Genomic DNA, 20,140 nt, shown 5'->3' with positions numbered 1-20,140 from the left:
GAGGGTGGAGGGGCCCAGGGGCAGAGGGAGGACGGCCCAGTCCTTGGGGTTGGTTTTGCCTTTCCAAGCACCTCACCGAGGCCAGGGAGAGACTGATTTATAACTGTTGCGTGGTGAGGGAACCTGTCCTAAGTGGCGAGGGAACTTGTACGAAGTGGTGAGCCTGTATGTCCTGCTTTTCAGCCGCAGATAAGAATAAAACCCACCTTCTTCGTGGACCTCCCCAGTGGATCCCAGAGACCCCCAGCCCTTCTGTCGGCCTTGAGGGAAGGCCTGTAAGATCACAAGGGATCCAGGGTGGGCAGCCAGCCTGGCTGGTGCCTGTGTCTTTCTGCCTGTCACCCCCATTAGAGGCAGACATCCACAAGAGACTACACAGTTTCTCCTTTCAAGCCACCCTCACAGGCCTTCCCCATGATGGGCTCTGTCTCAGGCAGATGGTGTCAAGGCCTCACAGTCTCCCTCCTCTCCCAGCCTGCTGCCTGCAAGCTCTCCGTGATCCCTCTGGCACGTGCCTTGGGCAAAGCTGTCCACCCCAGAGCAGGTGGGGCATCTGTGAAGTCTGAGAGAGAGAGAGAGATGTGTGTCTTGCTCTCTGCACTGTGACCCATCTTCCACTCCTCGAAACCGAATGATAAATTACTCTACCCAAGCAGAACACGCCCGGACAAGCCTCCTCTCCAACAGTAATTAATACTCTTGGGAAAACACAAACTCGGGGTTTTTATACTTTCGCACAAACATGGATGCACACACATAGGCTCTTCTTTCTGTTGTCCTCTAATCTCATCTCGAATGTTTCATGCGCTGCTTCTTTCATGGGTAGCACAAAGCTACCCAGCTGGATACAGCCTGAAAACCAAGGGAGGCATTGGGGACCCTTGTCAGTCCCTGTGACACAGAGCTTGACAGTTTGGGAGCTGATTTTCTGGCAAGCAGTGCCCACGTTGCTGGTACAGTAAGCTCCCTACATAGGAAAGAGTTCCATTCCAAGAGTGCGTTTGTAAATCCAATTTGTTCGTAAGTCCAGCAAAGTTAGCCTAGGTATCCAACTAACACAATCGGCTACATAGGACTGTATGATAACAGGTACACAAATAATTCATAAAAAACAAACACAAAAAGAAAACATTTTAAATCTTACAGTGCAGCCTTGAAAAGTATAGCAGTACACTATAAAATAGCTAGCATTGAAAGGGGCACACTCGAGGTTTTGAAAGTTCACAACTTGAAGGTACGTATGTAGGGGACTCAATGCACAGTGTAGCCTTAGAGTTAGAAACAGCCGTGGGATTGGGTGAACCCGTCATGATCAACATATCAGACATCCCCCCACCTTTTCTCCCCCACCATGACAGCCTAAGTGATGCACTAATCCAAACACTTGTGCATATATGTCAAAGAACTCCGGACACCTGATGTTCCTGGAAAAAAGTTCTACAGTGAGTCAGAAACCTTGCAGTCCTGTGAAGCTAGTCTGCCGACAACCCTGACAATGGAAATGCCCTGTCAAAGGTCAGGAGAGCCCCAGCTGGCCTGGCAGGGTCTAGTCCTCTGTGTCCCATGCTGGTCAGTTAGCTTCTTTGGTGTGGCAGGTGGAGGCATGGCTGGGCAGGGGCTCAGAAACCCAAGCCCAGGAAGCCCACACTCTCTTCTAAGGATCATCAACTTTGCGCAAGGGAAATCCTCAGCATGAAAAGAAGCCTGGGCAGCATGAGCCTGAGCAAACCTCAGTTTCCTCATCTGAAAGATGGGGATAAAGTGTGGTATGAGTTGACAGCTGTGTGAGCCCCTCATAGTCTGGGGGATGCTGTGCAGAGATAAAGGGTTAAGAGTGCAGCTCCGACTGTGCCTGGCTCACGGAGAGGGTGTGGGGACTGTGATCTGGGGGATTGAGTGGCCTTAGCGTCTGACAGGTCCTCCTTCCAGCTCAGCTACTTGTATGGGGGTCGAGGTGGAGGCTGTGCCTGATATGCTATGATGTGCTTAAACTGTGAGGCAGTTGGGGCTGCTGGGGGACTCTGAGTTCCCTTTTGCCTCACCACTGGGGGGTTTCTGACCTCCCCACCCAGGGGGTTTCTGACCTCCTCACCCCGGGGAGGTTTCTGATTTCCCCACCCCGGGGGGCTTTCTGACCTCCCCATCACTGAGGTTTAAAGAGGCTTGGCAGTATTATCCTCCCCCTCCCTACTTATTCTTTACAATCAGAAATTTCTTAAGAAGAGATTCTGTGAAGAGCCCTTTGTAACAGTCTTCTAAGATCTAAGTTCTTGATGCTGCAGATTCATCTTAATTGGGGTGGGGTGGGCCATTCTCAAGGAAAATAAGACAACGTTATTTGTCCCTCTACTCAGACCCCTCACTCTCAGGTCCATGGTGCCTGGACCAGCCCACTCCCTTCTCAGGAGCTCTCCCTCCTCCCACCCTGGTGCCTTGAGGCAAGAATGGTTTTCAAGACATTGGGCACCAGATGATGAAGGACCAATGATCTGTCTCTGAGAGGTGGGAAACCCAGAGAGGGGAGCCCTCATAGCTTTCCCTCCAGAGAGGTTTCAGGCCAAAGTGCAGGGATCCCAGGTAGAGCCTGGGGTCATCCCTGAGTTGAGACAGAACTGAGAGCTGGGGAGACCAATTTGACTGGAGCTGCAAGACTTGGTAGCAGAAAGGAAAGAGCTGGACAGAGTGGGGACCCTGGAGAAGTGTAGAGGGTTCCCACTGAGTATTCAGCTGAGTCCTAATCAGCACATGCATTTGAGGGAAGAGCCATCTGAAAGGATTAGAGGAAACAGTACAACCATCAAAATAATAAAATAAGAGGTAAAGCTAATAAGTCATGAATGGAGATAAAACGGAATAAAGATGAAAAACATAGTCAATCCAAAAGAAAACAAAAAAAGATGGAAAAGAGAATAAAGGACAAATTTAAAAAACAGAAAAAAAATGAGATGATAGACTTAAGCCTATGTTGGACTAAGGTTTGAAAATTAATGAATATAATTCACCAAGTTTTTAAAGCTGTCTTTTTAGCAAACTAAAAATGGAAAGACATATGATCATTTCAATAGACACAGGAAAAGAATTTAACAAAATCAACATCAGTTTCTAACAACAACAACAACAACAAAAAAAACATACAATTTTCCAACGAACTAGCAGTAGAAGGGAACTGGGTGAGCAAACTCCAGGAGATGGTGAAGGACAGGGAAGCCTGGTGTGCTGCAGTCCATGGGGTCACAAAGAGTTGGACACGGCTGAACAACAACAAGAAATAGAAAGAACCCTATGAAAAACCTACAGATAACATCGTACTTAACAGTGAGAGGCTTACTATCTTCTTAACACAAGGTGTAAAACAAGAATGGGTGTTTCACCACTTCTGTGGAGTGTGACACCAGAGGTTCTAGCCAGTGAGACAGGCAAGGAAAAGACATAAAAGGTCTCCAGACTGGAAAGGTAGAAGCAAATTTGTCTTTCTTCACAGACAGCATGATCACATATGTAGATCTGATTGAATCTACAAAAGCTACTAGAACTGGTGAGTTTCACAAGGTTTCAGGATACATGATTGCTATCAAAAAACCATAATTTTATTTTTCTACACTAGCAACAATCAGAAATTGAAAGAGAAAATACCATTTAAAATAACCAAAAAAATATGCGATACCTAGGGGTAAATCTGACGAGATACATATAAAACCCATACACTGAACCGCAAACCTTAGATCAGAGAAAGAAGCCCCAACTAACTGGGGAGACATACCTTGTTTAAGAGTCAGGAGATAATATTAAGATTCAATGATCCTCCAAGTTGATCTATAGATTCAATGTAATCCCATTCACATTCCCAGCTGGTATTAAAAAACAATTCACATGCTGATTCTAAACATAAGGGACCTAGAGTAGCTAATCAAAATTGGAGGGCCAACATTACCTGATTTCCAGACTTAATATAAAGCGACAATAATCATGGTAGTATGGTAAAGCATTCAGGTAGACAAACAGGTCAGTGCAACTAAGTCCAGAAATGGACCCACACATATATGACAACTAATTTCTTTTCAAACTGAGAAGACAATTCAATAGATAAAGAATAGTTTTAAAAATAAGTAATATGGAATTCTGTGCTTCCTTGGTGGCTCATTGGTAAAGAATCCACCTACAAATGCAGGAGACGCGGGTTCTATCCCTGGGTTGATGAGATCCCTGGAGTAGGAAATGGCAACCCACTCCAGTATTCTTGCCTAGGAAATTCCATGGATACAGGAGGCTACCAGGCTACAGTCCACGGGATCGCAAAAGAGCTGGACTTAACTAATGAGGCTAAACAACAGCAACAACAATAAGGAATCCACTGGCTCTCCATACGCAGAAAAATGGATTTCACTCCACCTTCCACTACACTCAAAAATGGACTCAAGATAAATCACAGACCTAATGGAATATCTAAAACCTGTAAAATGTCTAGAAGAAAGTATAGGGAAAAATCTTGGCGACTTTGGGTCATGCTAAATAAATCTTAGATACAGCATGATCTATGAAGAATACATTGGTAAACTAGGCTTCATCCAAATGAAAAAGTCTACTCTTCAAGAGGACACTATAGAGAGAATGAAAAGTCAGACCAATGAGAGGAAAAATATTTGCAAAGCAGGTGTCCAATAAAGGACTTATATTCAGAATATATAAACTCCCCAAACTCAACAATAAGAAAACAAACCACAAGTCTGTTTTCTATATTTTCATCTCTGTTGAGAGAGTAGCACTGAAACATATATATTACTGTGTGTAAAATAGATGGTGGGAGGTTGCTATCACAACGCAGGGAGCTCAGCCGGGTGCTCTGTGACAACCTAGAGCGGTGGGAGGAAGGTTCAAGAGGGAGGGGATATATGTTTACTTAGGGCTGATTCGTGTTGTTGTACTGCAGAAACCAACACAACATTTTAAAGCGATTATCTTCCAATTAAACATAAAAAAGAAAACAAACCACCCAATAAAAATATAGGCCAAGATTTGAACAGGCTCTTTACCAAAGGAGATGTAGGTGTCAAATAATCACATGTGTGTGCATTGCACTTTGATAAAGCTGAGTAAAATACTGAGTGCAAAGATCACAGCCAGCTGATCACTACATCATCCACGGGGTGCAAATGGGCTCTCTGTCTCACAGACGAATTTACCTGAAGACTGGTTTGTATGCTTGCCCATACAATGAGACTCAATTTTATAAAGACGGCCTGGCAAGAAGGCTGCCGTGTGAAGCTGCCTTCTCTGTGGTTACAATACTCTGGTGAGAGTGAGAGCAAGGCCGACTCCACTTTCTCTGTCCCCTCCCACGGAGAAATGCATCGAGCACTCACAGAGCCAGGACAGTCACTCCCTGGGGACTCTGTCACGCATCACCCAGGGACACACGAAGAGGACCCCTGATGGAAAACTAGTGAACGGGGCCCACCCTGTCCTCCCCACACGGCTTCTGTGGCCTGCGGTGAATGGCTTCCGGGACACACTCCCTGGACAGGTCAAGCTGCATTTGGTTCATGATGAGCCAAGTGTGGGCTTGGGAAAAAACAACACTAAATTTCCAGTGTTTGGCTCGGGAAGGCCTCAGATGCCTCCCAACCAACAGCTTTACTTCTGCTTCCGCTGAGTGGACAGGTTTGGCCATTTTTGGGCCCCTTCACCCCAAGACCCAGGAGCCTGCGAGGAGAAGCCCCCTGGGACCTGGGATGACAAGTACACGGCGCACCTGCGTGTTCTAATTTTGTTCACAACAAATACACATTATCTTTATAATAACTTACCCCCCTCCCCCAAAGCAAATTCTGCAAGTGAATCTACAAAGAAGAGCACCTGCGGGGGTCCAGGACACAAGGACCCAGGGTTCAGGTCAGAAATGTCCCGTGCCCTCTGCTCCCCGCCCTTCCATCATGGGGGCTGGCTTTGGGAACTGAGCCCCTTCCCCGAGGAGACCAGGCCACAGAAGGGAGTTGGACACCCTGGACCAGTGAGCCCGAGCTGCCCTCGGTTCTGAAGACCATGCAGTCTGGGGGTGCACACCTGGGCACCGAGTACCTGGGGTGGGAGAAGGGGAGGCAAAGGGAAGGGACCAGCAAGGAACCAGCGCAGCTTCCCCGGCCACGTGGAGCTGCTAGGCAGTGTCGCCTTTAAACAAACTCTTGTCCTCTCATGTCCCTCCTGGCTCCCCAGGCCTGCCTTCCCAGTATATTTTGGGCTGGCCCATCATGGGAAGAGAGCTAAATAAGCCACCCCCACTTCAACCCCACCAAACCCCTCCTTTGAGCAAATGGGAAACTCAGAGCCCCCAGCATCCACTGTCAGCAGCTCCCAAGATGTTCCAACATGTGCATATCTGTCAAAAACTATTCAGGGGGAAAATAGAGAAAGTCTTTCTACCTTTTATTCAGCCAATTTTTCCCGAGGCACTGTGGGCTCTCTAAGAAAAAGAAAAAGAGAGAAAGAAAGAAAGGGGAGAGAATTAGAATCAATGTCGCCATCGTACATCTGGTTGCTAGCTGCGATTTGCCCATTGACTAGTCAAGTCTGGAAAAGGAGGCATTATCTCCCTGGGAGGCCGAGGAAACCTGCCCAGGTTAAACTCTTGCGGCTGTCTGTGCGGCCGGCTGGGCTGGGAGTCGGCGTTTGATTTAACAGGCAAAGACAAAGGGAAACAGAACACCTCGGGCCTGCCATCCAGATTTTCCAAACTCATGTTTCCCTGCAACTCTGGGGTGTTCCTTTGTGTTTTCTCTCTTTCTTCCCTTTCCCCCAAACTCTTCTTCCCCACCCCCACCTGGTTTTGAGGTTACCTTCAAAGGGGACTTTGTGAATTGTGGCTCCCCGCCTCCCCAGGTGTCTCTCTGTGTGGAGTCATGGCCTGCCAATCTATTTTAATAGCAGTCAAAGGGGAAAATGAGGAAAAGCGGATGGGCTGCTGCTGTTGCCTAAAGAGAAGTAAGACAATTCTAAATCCCAGCAAACACATGATTTCAGAAGCCACCGTTGTGTGTTGTTTGGAATTAGGCGCTGCTTCCAGGAGCTTCCATCGGCAGGAGCAGCTTGGAGTTGGTGGCGGAGTGGCAGGGGCCAGGTATTAGCTCCTCTTATAATCCAGGAACCTGGGATGTGAGAGATCAAGGGACTTGCCCAGAGCTGCAAAGCTGATTCCTGAGGGGCCTGGGGGCAGCCCACGTGTGTCTGGACTCCTGATCCCGCCCTTTCCTCATCGGGCACTTCGGAGATTAGAAACGAGGGTGCATGTCTGCGCATGAACGTATGTGTTTTCTCTGGACTAAAATTTTCCTTATTGATTTTAGTAATGTTTCATAATGTATATGTACATATCTTGCACACCTATGTGATAAAATACACGTAACATTTTACCATTTTAACCATTTTAAAGTGTACAGTTCAGTGGTATTAACTACATTCACATTGTTGTACACACCATATCTGGTTCTAGAACTTTTTCATCACTCTGAAAGGAAACCACATAACCATTAAGAAGTCACTCCACATCCCCCTATCCCCACCGTGTGTGTACTTTAAAGAAAAAAAAAAAAACCCTTAACATAAACATGTTAAAAACAACTGAAAAGCTTTCAGAATCAAAAGGTAGTCAACTGGGCCTCTTTCTTACAATGCTGAAAATCACCGTCATTACCATCATCAATATCACCAGGAATGGTGTTAAAAAAGATGAAAAAGAAAGGAAAAAAGAAATCACCAGGAAGAACAGGGAGCTGCTCTCACTTATTCTGCACATTTTACGTGCCAGCTAGCTGCAGGCACCGTTCTTACCACCCCCATTTTTCAGATGAAAAAACTGAGGTGTGCTTCGGTTAAGCAACTGCGCCACCAATAACTGGGGCAACTGGGTTTCCCCAGCAGGTTTCCATCGTGCTGCACTTCCACACATGGAAAGAGGCACCCTTCTCTGCAGGGAATAAGAATTAAAAGTGGAAGGGGAACATTTAATGCACAGAATTCGCTTGGCACATGTTAAGAGTTTGTGCAAACCACAAGGCACTATTTCACGCGAAACCTGCTCCCACCCACCCCTCGTCCCCACACACACAGATATCAGCCACAGCAGGGACAGCTGTGGGCCAAAGTGTGGCTGAACTTGAACCACAAACGAAGAGGCCATCACGGATGTGGCCCTCCCAACAGCCACTGTTTGTTGACTGGCATCCCCTCCCACCCCCAGCCAACTGGCAAAAGCAGCTATTCTGGCACGTGTCCACACGCAGCTCACAAAGTGACCAGATGAGATTGGAAGGCACCGTCGAATGAAGGCGTCATTACAAAATGAGACGGATTGAATCAATCAACTTGCATCAACCGCTGCCTTCAGTTGATTTGGGGGATTTTCTTACTGTCGACTCTTTTCTTTTTTTTTTCCTCAAAGTGAGTTTTCCTCCCAGTTCAATTCAATTTAGTTCCATTTAATTCAATCCATCCAGCACCAGTGAGCAGACATATGCACTGGCTGGAGCACGGGTCTGGGCCAAGCCTGTGGGAGTCGGATAGGAGGAGTCTGCTCTGCTGGGCAGGCGGCTGCAGGGCAGGAGAATGCAGGCTGGTCCAGGATGTGAGATGGGGCACTTCCTCCCTCCCTGCCCTAGTCTCTCCTCTACCCAAACAACTTCCATGACCACCCTTCTTTATCCGCTGTGTCCACCCCACAGATTTCCTCTAGGCGCCAGGGAATCTGCTGGCCCGGAATTCCCAATCTCTGGGGAATATTGGCCCGGATCAAGGTTGGCAAGGCAGCCCCACCCTCACCCCGCCCCCCCCAGCCTTCACTGGTCCTAAGGTCCCGAGTCACTCCTTGAAAGTGAAAGTCGCTGTCATGTCTGACTCTTTGCATATTTGCATACTCTTTGCACATATTCCATGAACTATACAGTCCATGGAATTCTCCAGGCCAGAATACTGGAGTCGGTAGCCCTTCCCTTCTCCAGGGGAGCTTCCCAATCCAGGGATCAAACCCAGGTCTCCTGCATTGCAGGCAGATTGTTTACCAGCTGAGCCACAAGGGAAGCCCAGTGTTTCCCATGGTTACCAGGGGCCTCATTTGGCCAAAGAGAAATATCTGATACCTACGCCATTTGAGGGGCTTCACTATGGCTCAGACGGTGAAGAATCTGCCTGCAGTACAGGAGAACCAGGGTCAATCCCAGGGTCGGGGAGATCCCCTGGAGAAGGGAATGGCTACTCACTCCAGTATTCTTGCCTGGAGAATCCCATGGACAGAGGAGCCTGGTGGGTGACTGTCCATGGCATCGCAAAGAGTCAGGCATGAGTGAGCAACTAACCCTTTCATGCCACTTGAATCCAGGGGTTACACTGATTCAGTCCATGTCAGAAGACTCAGAGGCAGGGGCCCATGTCCATCTCCTCTGTACTTTAAAAGACCCAGAACCAGAGGGACAGTTGGGAGGCCCTGGTGAGCCTGATGCCTCACACGAGGGTCCAGCCTATTCTCCTAGTGCTTCAGGCTGAGCCTCCTGCTCATCACGGTCCTCTGTCCAGGTACAGAATTTCCAAGGTAATGAAAGTTTTCCCTGTGCCTCCCTGGAGGTTATTGCTACCTGGAAGGAAAGGAAGTGGGCCAGTGCAGACCCGTCCTGTGGCCCTGCTGCCCTCCTGGAGTGAGCAGCCAGAGATGGGCTGACTCCGATGGGGCTTGCCTTGCTTTCTGAGACGAACACTGGCTTCTCCTTCCCTCTTCCACACCCCAGCATCTCCCACCCTCTACGCTCTCACCTCACCCACCTGTCCCACCACCCCATCTGGGAGAGGAGGGAGGAAGGAGCCTGGGGCTCACCCTGCTCCACGGGCCTTGCTGACAACATCCACCCGTGGGAGTGCCGGTGGGTCAGGAACCATGGGGCTGACTCTCAGCCTCACAGTTAGCAAACACTGCTCTCAGCCACCCAGCGGGATAATCAATTATGGAGATTTTTGCCACCATGATCAGGTTCATGGAGAAGCACAGCTCATTAGACCACGGGTGCTGAAGTTCCCAAGCACAGCCCAGGAAAGACTCTTTAGCCAAGTCTAAACAGAGTAAGATGCATATACCAAGCTCAGGGGTCTCCACCCAGCCCAGCCTGCACTGCTACAGCCTCTGCGTGAAGTCTGCTGAGCTACAAACTGTGGACTTCCTTGATGGCAAGGAGTTACGCAGAGCAGAGCTGCTCTCTGTTTGACCGGCCAGGAAGTCGCCTCCGTGTGGCGCCCACTCACTAGGCTGTGACCCAACCCCCACCGCACAGAGGCCATATCTCAGAGGCCCCAGAGCCTGGCACAGGGCCAATACAGAGAGATGGAGGCAGTGGATATTTGGTGAAGGAAGGAATGAATGGACCAGCGGGCAAGTGTCTGCCATGAGGGATCATGACCAGATGACCATTTTGAGAAGCAGGCCTGGGTCCTTCTAGAGTGGTTTACTCCTGGGGATCCCATCATAAAGGGATACTCACCCCCATGGGGACCATTCCTCACGGTCTCCCCGCTCCATTCTCCTTCACCCCAGATTCCATTAGTTCACAGTTAACTTGCCACCCTCACCCCCGCCCCCCTCCAGTGCCGAGTTCCTCTGGGCTTTTCCCTACAGTTCTCCTTAACAGCATTAGTGTCTGTCTTTACTCGACTCCATTCAAACGACGGAGGTCATTCCCTTTAACCTGTGTTCTCTTCTGTCCATAAAGCAGTGGGTTTTTTAAGAAATTAATTTACTTGTATCACCTTCGGGATGAAAAGAATACACGTCCTGCACCCCTATGTTCATAAAAGTCCTATTTGCAATATCCAAGACATGGTAACAAATTAACTGTCCATCAACAGGTGGATAAAGAGGATGTGGTGCACACACACACGCACACACACACGCACACACACATACACACATGCATGCACACACACACACACACACACTGGAACATTACTCACTCATAAAAAGAAATGAAGTAATGCCGTTTGCAGTAATGTGCGTGGACCTAGAGATTACCATATTAAGTGAAGTAAGACAGACAAAGGAAGATAAATACCATATAATATCACTTACATGTGGAATTTAAAATATGATACAAATGAACACACCCATGAAACAGATTCACAGACAAAGAGAACAGACTTGTAGTTGCCAAGTGGGTGAGGGTGGAGGAGGGAAGGATTGGGAGCTTGGGATTAGCAGATGCAAACTAGAATCTCTAGGATGGATAAATAATAAAGTCCTACTATATAGCACAAGGAACTATAGTCAATATCCTATGACAAACCAGAATGGGAAAATATATGAAAAAGAAAATACATGCATAACTGAGTCGCTTTGCTGTACAGTGGAAATTAATACAACACTGTAAACCAACTATGCTTCAATAAAAGCTTGTTTTAAACCCATTGTTAGTGTGCGTCACGCAATACGACCTGCCGGGAAAGATTCCCTTCCGCTGTGGTCCAGACCCGCTCGCAGGTGACTCCCCCGTGGTGCACCCTGGACCGCCTCACTCCTGCCCCAGCCAGGTGCCATGTCTCTTGACAGTGGGGCAGGAGGAGAACGGTATGGCGAGAGCAGAACACGTCACTATGACTGATTGTGACTTCAACTATTTGCTAAAGTCAGTTTACCAGGAGTCATCTTGGCTCTTATTTATCAAGCATTTATCTTGTGCCAGACACTGATTATACATGTCAAGCCTCATATCAGCCCACGAGTTAGGCATTATTATCCCTAATTTCCAGATAAGAAAAAGGATGCTCAAAGGTTTATCCATTTCCATTTCACTTTAAGTCCCAGCTACCTCACCACACCCTCCTATACGTTTAGTGGGGAGAGGGTTTATAGGATCCATCATACTGGAACACCTGTGTTCTTAGCTTGACCGGTAAGAATAACCCAGTCGGCCACAGACGCCTGCATTGCGAGACAAAGAGAAGACGGCCTGTCCTGGCGGGGGTGTTTGAGAGGGGAAGAGCTTGTTGACACTGAGGGCAATGAGGAAGCTGCTGGTGACAGCAGAGACCCATTTCTGAAAGAGGAAGCTTGGGTGTCTGAGTCAGCTTGGGCTGCATAATAAAATACCGCAGCTTGCGGGGGGTGCTTAAACAGTTCTGGAGGCTGGAATTCTGCAAATCAGTGCCAGCATGGTTGGGGTCTGGTGAGGGCCTGCTTCCCCACTTGCTGTCGGCTGCCTTCCTGCTGTGTCCTTGCGTGGATGGGGAGAGAGTTGTGGTGCTGCTTCTGATGAGAAAGACACTAATGACGGCGGTAATTCCATCCCGGGACCCCACCCTCCTGACCTCATCCCACCCTAATCACATCCCAAAGACCCCACCTCCACACCCTATCACAGCGAGGGTTAAGGCATCAACCTGCGAATTAGGGGCGGGGCGGGGGCACACATGTTTAGTCCATGGCACATAGCTCCCCAGCATCCATGCTTTCCTTTGCTCTTTTCTTTGTGTCTTCCCAAATGTGCAGCGCTGGTGCTGGCCTCTCGTTTATGATCAGAGCAGATTTATCTGGCATCGTACAAGCTGCTGCAGTGCAGTCGCCAGCCCAGGAAGGATCTTGGGGGCCCCTAGCCCATGCTGGTCACGCTGCTTGTTAGAGTCCCTGCTCGGGGAGCCTGGGGCCCTCCCCTCATCTCAACCTTCTGGGGAGGGGCAAGGCCAGGTGGTCCGTACTGAGAAAGCATTAAAAACACCGCCTGCCCACGGCTACTCTTGTTGTATTACTTTGGATTTTATTAAATAGTCCATATTGTGCTCTCTCTCTAAGGGGAATTGGAGGTGAATGGTGCAATTTTATAAATAAAAAATTAACCGTGGGTGGCTTAAACACGACTTCTGATGATGGTCATCACAACGCCAGAGCTACCTCAATTTAAAGGTTGTGTTTTTTGGTTTTTTTGGTTTTTCTCTCTTTATGAAAAGAAATTCACCTTTGGAGAGAAGAGGAGAGAACAAGAGAGGAGAGGAGGGGAGTGGAGGGAAGGGCTGGGGAGGGGAGAGGAGGGCTGCAGGCTCATGGCTCAGAGACCCCGAGGCACTGCAAGGGAGTCTGGGCTGTTCTAGCAGGTTCTGGTCATCAGAGTGGATGCAAGGTTGTCTGGGATTCTGAGCACACAGAACATAGCACACCAGGGGGAGCCACCCCCTTATGGGCCCCTCAGAGCGGCTGGGCAGGAAGGAGCTTACTCTGTTCTGGGAGCAGCCCAGACCCCTCTCCTAAGAAGATCTGGCAGGGCTGAGGGACCTCCCTCAGCCAGAGTCCCCCCTTCAAGTTCGTCCGAGGCCTTTAGTCCTGCTCCAGGGGGCAGGGAGCAGGCGAGCCCATCTAGGTCTCTGCCTACAGGGCGGCCCCGTGGGCCTTGCAGCAGTAACTGCACAGCTGACATCCACCAAGTATGTGGGCAGAAGGTGGGGAAAGTCCAGCCACCCACTGCGGGTCCACTGGCCTCGAGATGCCTGTGGCTTTGGTGCCCAATGGCTGCCAAACCCTTCTGTCTGCTTGTGACTCCCTGGCCATCCCTTCCTTCTCTGCCCTTCTGTGACCAGTTGGCTCTCTTGGCTGTGTTGGACTTTGCAAACTCCGGAGCTTCTGGATCCCCGCCTGGCCCAGCCTCATGGCCCCTGAGCTGCCCTGGCCTTTGCCAGCAGCCCTGGAAGCTGTCAATCACTCCTGTAGTATAGGAGGCTCTGGTGGGATGAGGCCAGCAGGCAGCTAGAGGGGAGGACCCCATGTTAGCTGAACTCAGCATGGATCTGGGACCCAAAGGAGCCCACTGGTCAAAGGTCCAGCAGCATTTCCAGCATCTGAGCTGTCCAGCAGCACTACTGCAGGTCACTCTCCTGCACTGGGGCCGGCAGGGGGCAGTTTTCTCAAGATGGACATGGCTTGAGGGACAGAATGTCCAGTGCCGCCAAGCAGACAGCAGATGGCGGGGAGGGGGGCAGTGAGGGAGGGGCCAGAGACCCCACTGTGGACATGGAAACCATTCAAGAACAGAGTCAGAGAGGAAAGGCGGGGGTGGAGGTGTGGTCTCTCCTCCCTGAAGAGCTTTCTAACACACAGCCCCTATTGCCCAGAGCCCAGCGTTGGGTTCCACAGAACACACATGGCCATCAGCCCATGGACAAGATGGCAGCTGTACTGGGTAGAATAGTACCCCCAGAAATGCGTGTCCCTCTGGAACCTCAGAATGGGAGAGAGGGTCTTTGCAGATTCAGCTAGTTAAGGGTGGAGATGAGAGCATCCTGGATTAGTAGATCTTAATTCCAATGAGAGTGTCTCTATAAGAACCAGAAAACGAGCAGACACAGGCTCAGAGAGGCCATGTGACTAGAGGCAGGACCTAGAGTGATGTGGCCACAGGCCAAGCGGAGCCTGAGCTTCCAGAAGCTGGAAGAGGCAGGAAGGACCCTCCCCTAGGGCCTTCAGAGAGATGGTGGACCTGCTGACAGCTTTATTTCAGGCTTCTGGCCTCCAGGACTGAGAGAGAAGAATTCTAGGAGTTGTAAGACCCATAGTTTGCGGAAATGTGTTATGGCAGCTCCAGGGCGCTAATCTGCTGGCCTCCTCCAAACATCTTAGAATGATCTAGACATTTGCCCCCACCCTTGCGGCACCCGGCTCGTCCTGGCCTGTGCAGCCTGAATCCAGACCCCAGCAGCACTTTTCCTCCTGCTCACTGGCCCTCTGTGACGTCATTCTGACCACGCCCACTCTCCAATGCTCACCCCTCCAAGAGCTGTTCTTTCTAATGCCAGCTAGGGGGGAGGCCATGGTCCAAGGAGCCAGATGCTGCATGCCCAGTAGGCTGGTGTCTGGCAATCGGATCCCGAGAAACAGCTTTCAGACTGAAAGACTCCAGGAAAACCATCGTTCCCTTGAGGGGTACTTCGAATCCACTTTTTAATTTGTTTGGGGTTTTTTGAGTTTTTTTTAACTTTTTCATTGTGGTAAAATATATGCAACAATTTTTTTTTTTTTTTACCCTTTTAGCCCATTTTTAGGTGTACTACTCAGAGGGAAATACGCTCACCCCACTGTACTATCATCACCACTGTCCGTCTGCAGACCTTCTTCATCCTCCTAAACTGAAACTCTGTCCCCATTAACTCCCTAGCCCCTCCCCCAACTCCAGAATACTTCCATCCTACTTTCTGTCTCTGTGAATGTGACTTCTCCAGGGACCTCAAATGAGTGGAATCACACAGCATTTGCCCTCTGGGACCGATTCATCTCACTGAGTGCTGTGTCCTTATAGTTCCTCCACGTGGTAGCAGGTGTCGGAATTTTACACCTTTTAAAGGCTGACTAATATTCCATTGTATGGATAGACCACATTTTGTTCATTCATCTGTCATCAACATGTTAAGCCACTTTTAAAAACAGCGAGAACCATAGTATCAGCCATATTTTCCTCTTTTCTTTGGCTGTTAGCAAGTTCAGAAGAAAATGTGGCTCAACATTGCCAGTTGTATTTCAAAGCCCCGCAGGCAGCTTTTACTGTTCTATTTCTCTTTTTCTGTTCTTTGATCTTGACTTCTACCTATTGACACATTTCCATTTTATGTAGTGTGGTTTTAAAAATGGATGCAAACTCATCTATGGGACACAATAGGGATACCAGCTAAGAGCGATCGCCATTGTGCCTTCTCCAAGCTATCCTTGATGCCGCACCAGCTTCTGCACCCTCTGAAGAGCACTCAGCTTTACAGCTCTGCTGTCTCCAACTCTGTTCATTCATTCACTCAACAAACATGGAACGAATCCAGGTGGGAGGGGCACGGATGTGTACAGCTTGACCATGGGGGCGAGGACGCCTTTGACTGCCTGGTTTCCTGGTCACTTCCACTGGGTTCTGATTACAGGGTTCTGATTACCGGGTTCTGATGCTGGGTTCTGATTACGCTGAGGAGGCCGTTCTTTCTAATGAAGGTAGAGGGCCCCCTCTGAGCCATTCCCCAGGGAGCTAGGGGCTGCCACGTTCTCTCCAACACTCGGCTGAAATGGAGCTCAGTGGTGGCCAAGTCTGGGCGGCCGTCCCAGTCTCCACTTGGCTCTGGTCCCTTATGTTTCTTTAAAAGCCAGAGGCCTCTGAGCACAGAGTCAGCCAGGGCGGTGTTCAAAATCGCAGTGGGGATGTGTCTCCTTGTAGGTGCTCCGTGGAAACCTGACGATGTACTTACTGCCTCTCCTTAGCCGGAGGACAGGGCCCCTCTGCAGAAGCAGTGGGTGGGATGCTGACCACCTGTGCCCTGAGCAGCATGGGTCGGGGGTGGGAAGGGTGATGGAGAGGGCGGAGGAGTTGAGTTAATACACAGGACAGACAGCGCCAATCAGCACGCAGACGGTCTGCTATACTAGCTTCTTAGATGAGCGTGTTTCTCTATCAATAATTTAGACATATCCTCCCTCCTTTGGGAGACAGGCAAAATCTCATTTCCTGAGCAAATCCCCTAAGAAACCAACCTGTTCATTCCTCTAAGATTTTCAGAAATCTATCTCGATCAACCTACTTATGAAATAAAAGTAGAGACTCAGCTGAGAGGGCTGGGAGATGGGCAGCCGGGCAGCTGTCTGTACAGACCATGGTAGCCAGGCGGGGTCCAGGCTGTGTCCCAGTTTCAAGGTGGGAAGTGCAGCTAGCCCCATCCTCCTCCACTAGCATCTCTGTAAATGCCACCAGGAAGATGTGCAGAGAACAGAACCAGACTGTTTGATGTTGACACAACAACTAGACAATCGCTTGAAGAAATAGAGAAAACCCAGGCAGAGATGCCCATTTTAGGAAAAATCTTGGGATGGGGTGTGTGCTCAGTTGCTCAGTTGTGTCTTACTCTTTGCGACCCCATGGACTGTAGCCCGCCAGGCTCCTCTGTCCATGGGATTCTTCAGGCAAGAATACTAGAGTGGGTTACCATTTCCTTCTCCAGGGGATCTTCCCAACCCAGGGATTGAACCTGTCTCTTGAGTCTCCTGCGTTGGCAGGTGGGTTCTTTACAACTGAGCCACCTGGGATGGGGTGTCTGCAGCTTTTTCCTGCTCCCCAAAGGGGAAGGAAGACCTTGGTTGTGCTGGCTGCTTATGTCAGAAGTTAATCCACCATTCAGTCCCGCCTGGGATGGTGGTGAAATCTTTGGCGAGTGCCTCTGAGTGCCTCAGTTTACTGTCTGTAAAGTGGGGAGGCAACAGTGCTGCCCTCCTGGTGCCTTTACAAGGGATAAAGGAGAACAGGCTTCAGCATGACGCCTGGACCACTATCGGGGAGGATTTCACCCCTGTGATGAGGTCATGAGTCTGCACTGTGTTTGTGGGCTAGGGAGCCTTCTGTACAAACTCATCACAAGTCATCCCACAAGCTGATAGGTGGGTGCCTTTGTCCCTGGACACAGGCAAGGAAGCTGGGGCACCTACAGTGGCTGGTGGTCCCGGGTGGCAGAGGTGTTACTGTCACTTGCTTTGGGAAACGAGGCTGGAGGGCAGTGATGGGTGTTGATGTGCAGAGTGTTCAGAGTCTGGCCTCAGTAACCAGCAAGGTCCAACCTGTAGAGTTTCGTCTCCAGTCTTGGAGCTCTGAGGGCTTGCCAGGCCCCCTGGGGAACTGTGCCCACTGCCCCGTCTTTGGTAGGAGGACCCCCTGCTGGCCAGGTCCTATGTCTGGGCTGGGACCTGCCACCTGAAGGCCAAGGAGGATCTTCCTGCCAGCTTGGCCATGGCAAGGTCCCCGCCCCTGAGTCAGCAGCATCACAGGCCTTCCCCTTCCTGCACCTGACAAAGGACTCCTGAGACCTCTAAACCACCAAGCCCAGCAAACCACTGCTGGAAGGGCCATGAAGCCTGGGACTTTGGGCACAGCCCACCACTGCCTGCTGGAGCGCTGGTGGCCAAGGAGTGCTTAGGTCTTAAAGTCACACACATGTGCTTGGGCTGCGGGTTGAGGACAGGGGGCGCCGCTGAGCGGTGAGCAAGTCAGAGCCCGCTCTGCACCCCCTCCTTCTGTTCAGCATGCCCCAGGCAGCCCTACTCCAATCCTGCTGCATAACCACCTCTCTCGTTTTCTGTATCTTGACACTTCGACACTGGGGCACTGCCAACCTTGGAGGGACTGCCCCTCCCACAGCTGGCTAATTCCTAGAGACGGCAGACAACACCCCGTGCCCATCTTTCATGTACAACCCAGCCAACCCAGAGCCCACACCGCTAAGTCCTCTACCGGACTCTCACTCTCCAGGCCACTGTCCACCGGCCCTAACCACCTCAGGGCCAGGTATTGGATGCTTGGGACAGCCTGTCTGCCTGGAACCCACTGATATGGCTCAACCAGCCCATCCTGATCCTGCTCACCCCATCACACCTGTCTGTTCCCTTGGAAACCACAACTCAGGCTCTTGCCCACATATCCCCATTCCTTCTGCCTTCTGATCCGTCCTGGTGCTGTGCCACGTGGCCCTACATGGCATGCCTCCTGTGTTTCTAGGGGACAACGGCAACCCACTCCAGGGCTATTGCCTGGAAAATCCCATGGACAGAGGAGCCTGGTAGGCTGCAGTCCATGAGGTCGCTAAGAGTCGGACACGACTGAGTGATTTACTTTCACTTTTCACTTTCACGCATTGGAGAAGGAAATGGCAACCCACTCCAGTGTTCTTGCCTGGAGAATCCCAGGGACGGGGGAGCCTGGTGGGCTGCCGTCTATGGGGTTGCAGAGTCGGACACGACTGAAGTGACTTAGCATAGCATAGCATGAGTATAACAGCGTCTCCTCACATGACAGTCACTTTTGCTTCTTTGTGCCCCCTATCTCACCCGATTCAAGCAAATCTTGGGTCCTATTAGCACCTGCCAGCCTCAGGTTTTAAAGGGTGATACCGAAGTACTCCCCTGAGGGCGAGGGAAGACTCAGTACTTGGTGCAGCTTAGAGGCTGCCGGCCCGGCTTGATTGCTGCTTGCCAGAACCGCCTTAAAAGTACTATCACTGCTCAGCAATTACCTTTTGGGCTCAACACATCTCTGCCCGTTTTACCAATTTCAGTCTTCTATTGGAATCGGCCTCAGAAGTAAAAAGTGAACCTGAACTTCTATCAGACCCATGTCCCGGCGAGGGTCTGCCTGCAACTGACCTTCAATGACAAGCAGCTAATTTGTGGATTGGGTCTGTATGGGCAGTTGGGTCTATTTAGTAATAGATAGCCTCTGTCTTGGGGCTTCCCTGGTGGCTTAGTGGTAAAGAATCTGCCTGACAACCAGGAGATGTGGGTTTGATCCCTGTGTCAGAAAGATCCCCTGGAGAAGGAAATGCAGCCCACTCCAGTATTCTTGCCTGGAAAATCCCATGGACAGAGGAGCCTGGTGGGCTACAGTCCACGGGGTTGCAAAAGACTCAGACACGACTTGGTGACTTCACAAGAGGCAGCAGCCTCTGTCTTCTGCCACACTGAAAGCCTTTCCTGAGATGCACGGAGAACACGGTCATTTGTGAGTGCGTTCACATGCACATTCCTAAGGTCCTGAGGCTACTGGTCAAGACTTGAAGTATTAATAACAAAAACAACTTTCATTGTAGGAGGAGGCCTTTATGAGGACTGTTCAACTAGCAGATCTTGAGATGCTGCGGACAAGCCATCACGGGAAGTCAGTGGTTGTTCAGTGCTGAATGCTTGTTTGCTTCCATGGATATGCATGTTGGGTGAGGCTCACAAACCCTGCCATGCTTGGAGGACATCTGATTTGTAGAAACAAGGGAGTAGAGTTGGCTTTCTGGGTATTTCAGCTGGTAAAGAATCCACCTGCAATGCAGGAGACCAGGGTTCGATCCCTGGGTTGGGAAGATCCCCTGGAGGAGGGCGTGGCAACCCACTCCAGTATACTTGCGTGGAGAATCCCCATGGACAGAGGAGCCTGGTGGGTCCCTACAGTCCAGGGGGTCCCAGAGTTGGACATGACTGAAGTGACATACACACTGGAAGGGTTCCCCACAAGGCTTCTTGGACAGACACCCCTCTCCCGGGCTCTCCTGGCTCCCTAACTGCCCACTCAGCCTCCTTAGCGGCTCTCTAGGCTTCCCTCTCATTTGCACCTCTCTTCCCAGTGACACATGC

At 50.2% G+C, this 20,140-nt stretch overlaps 1 protein-coding gene across 9 annotated transcripts in view; it reads right to left on the bottom strand.

Annotated features, from left to right (window-relative positions):
- Positions 1-20,140, bottom strand: part of RBFOX3 (RNA binding protein, fox-1 homolog 3) — a 432,377-nt gene that overhangs the window by 122,182 nt on the left and 290,055 nt on the right. For 8 of the 9 annotated variants that reach the window (XM_018063660.1, XM_018063663.1, XM_018063659.1 and 5 more), the window contains exon 4: positions 6,418-6,457. The exons of the other annotated variant lie outside the window; for it this stretch is intronic. The gene's annotated coding sequence lies outside the window, so the exon portion shown is untranslated. The remainder of the gene's footprint in view (positions 1-6,417; positions 6,458-20,140) is intronic. 9 annotated transcript variants of the gene reach the window in all.

This window comes from Capra hircus, chromosome 19 (assembly GCF_001704415.2).
Source record: "Capra hircus breed San Clemente chromosome 19, ASM170441v1, whole genome shotgun sequence".
Lineage (NCBI taxonomy): Eukaryota > Metazoa > Chordata > Mammalia > Artiodactyla > Bovidae > Capra > Capra hircus.
This window is presented reverse-complemented; position numbering and strand designations above follow the sequence as displayed.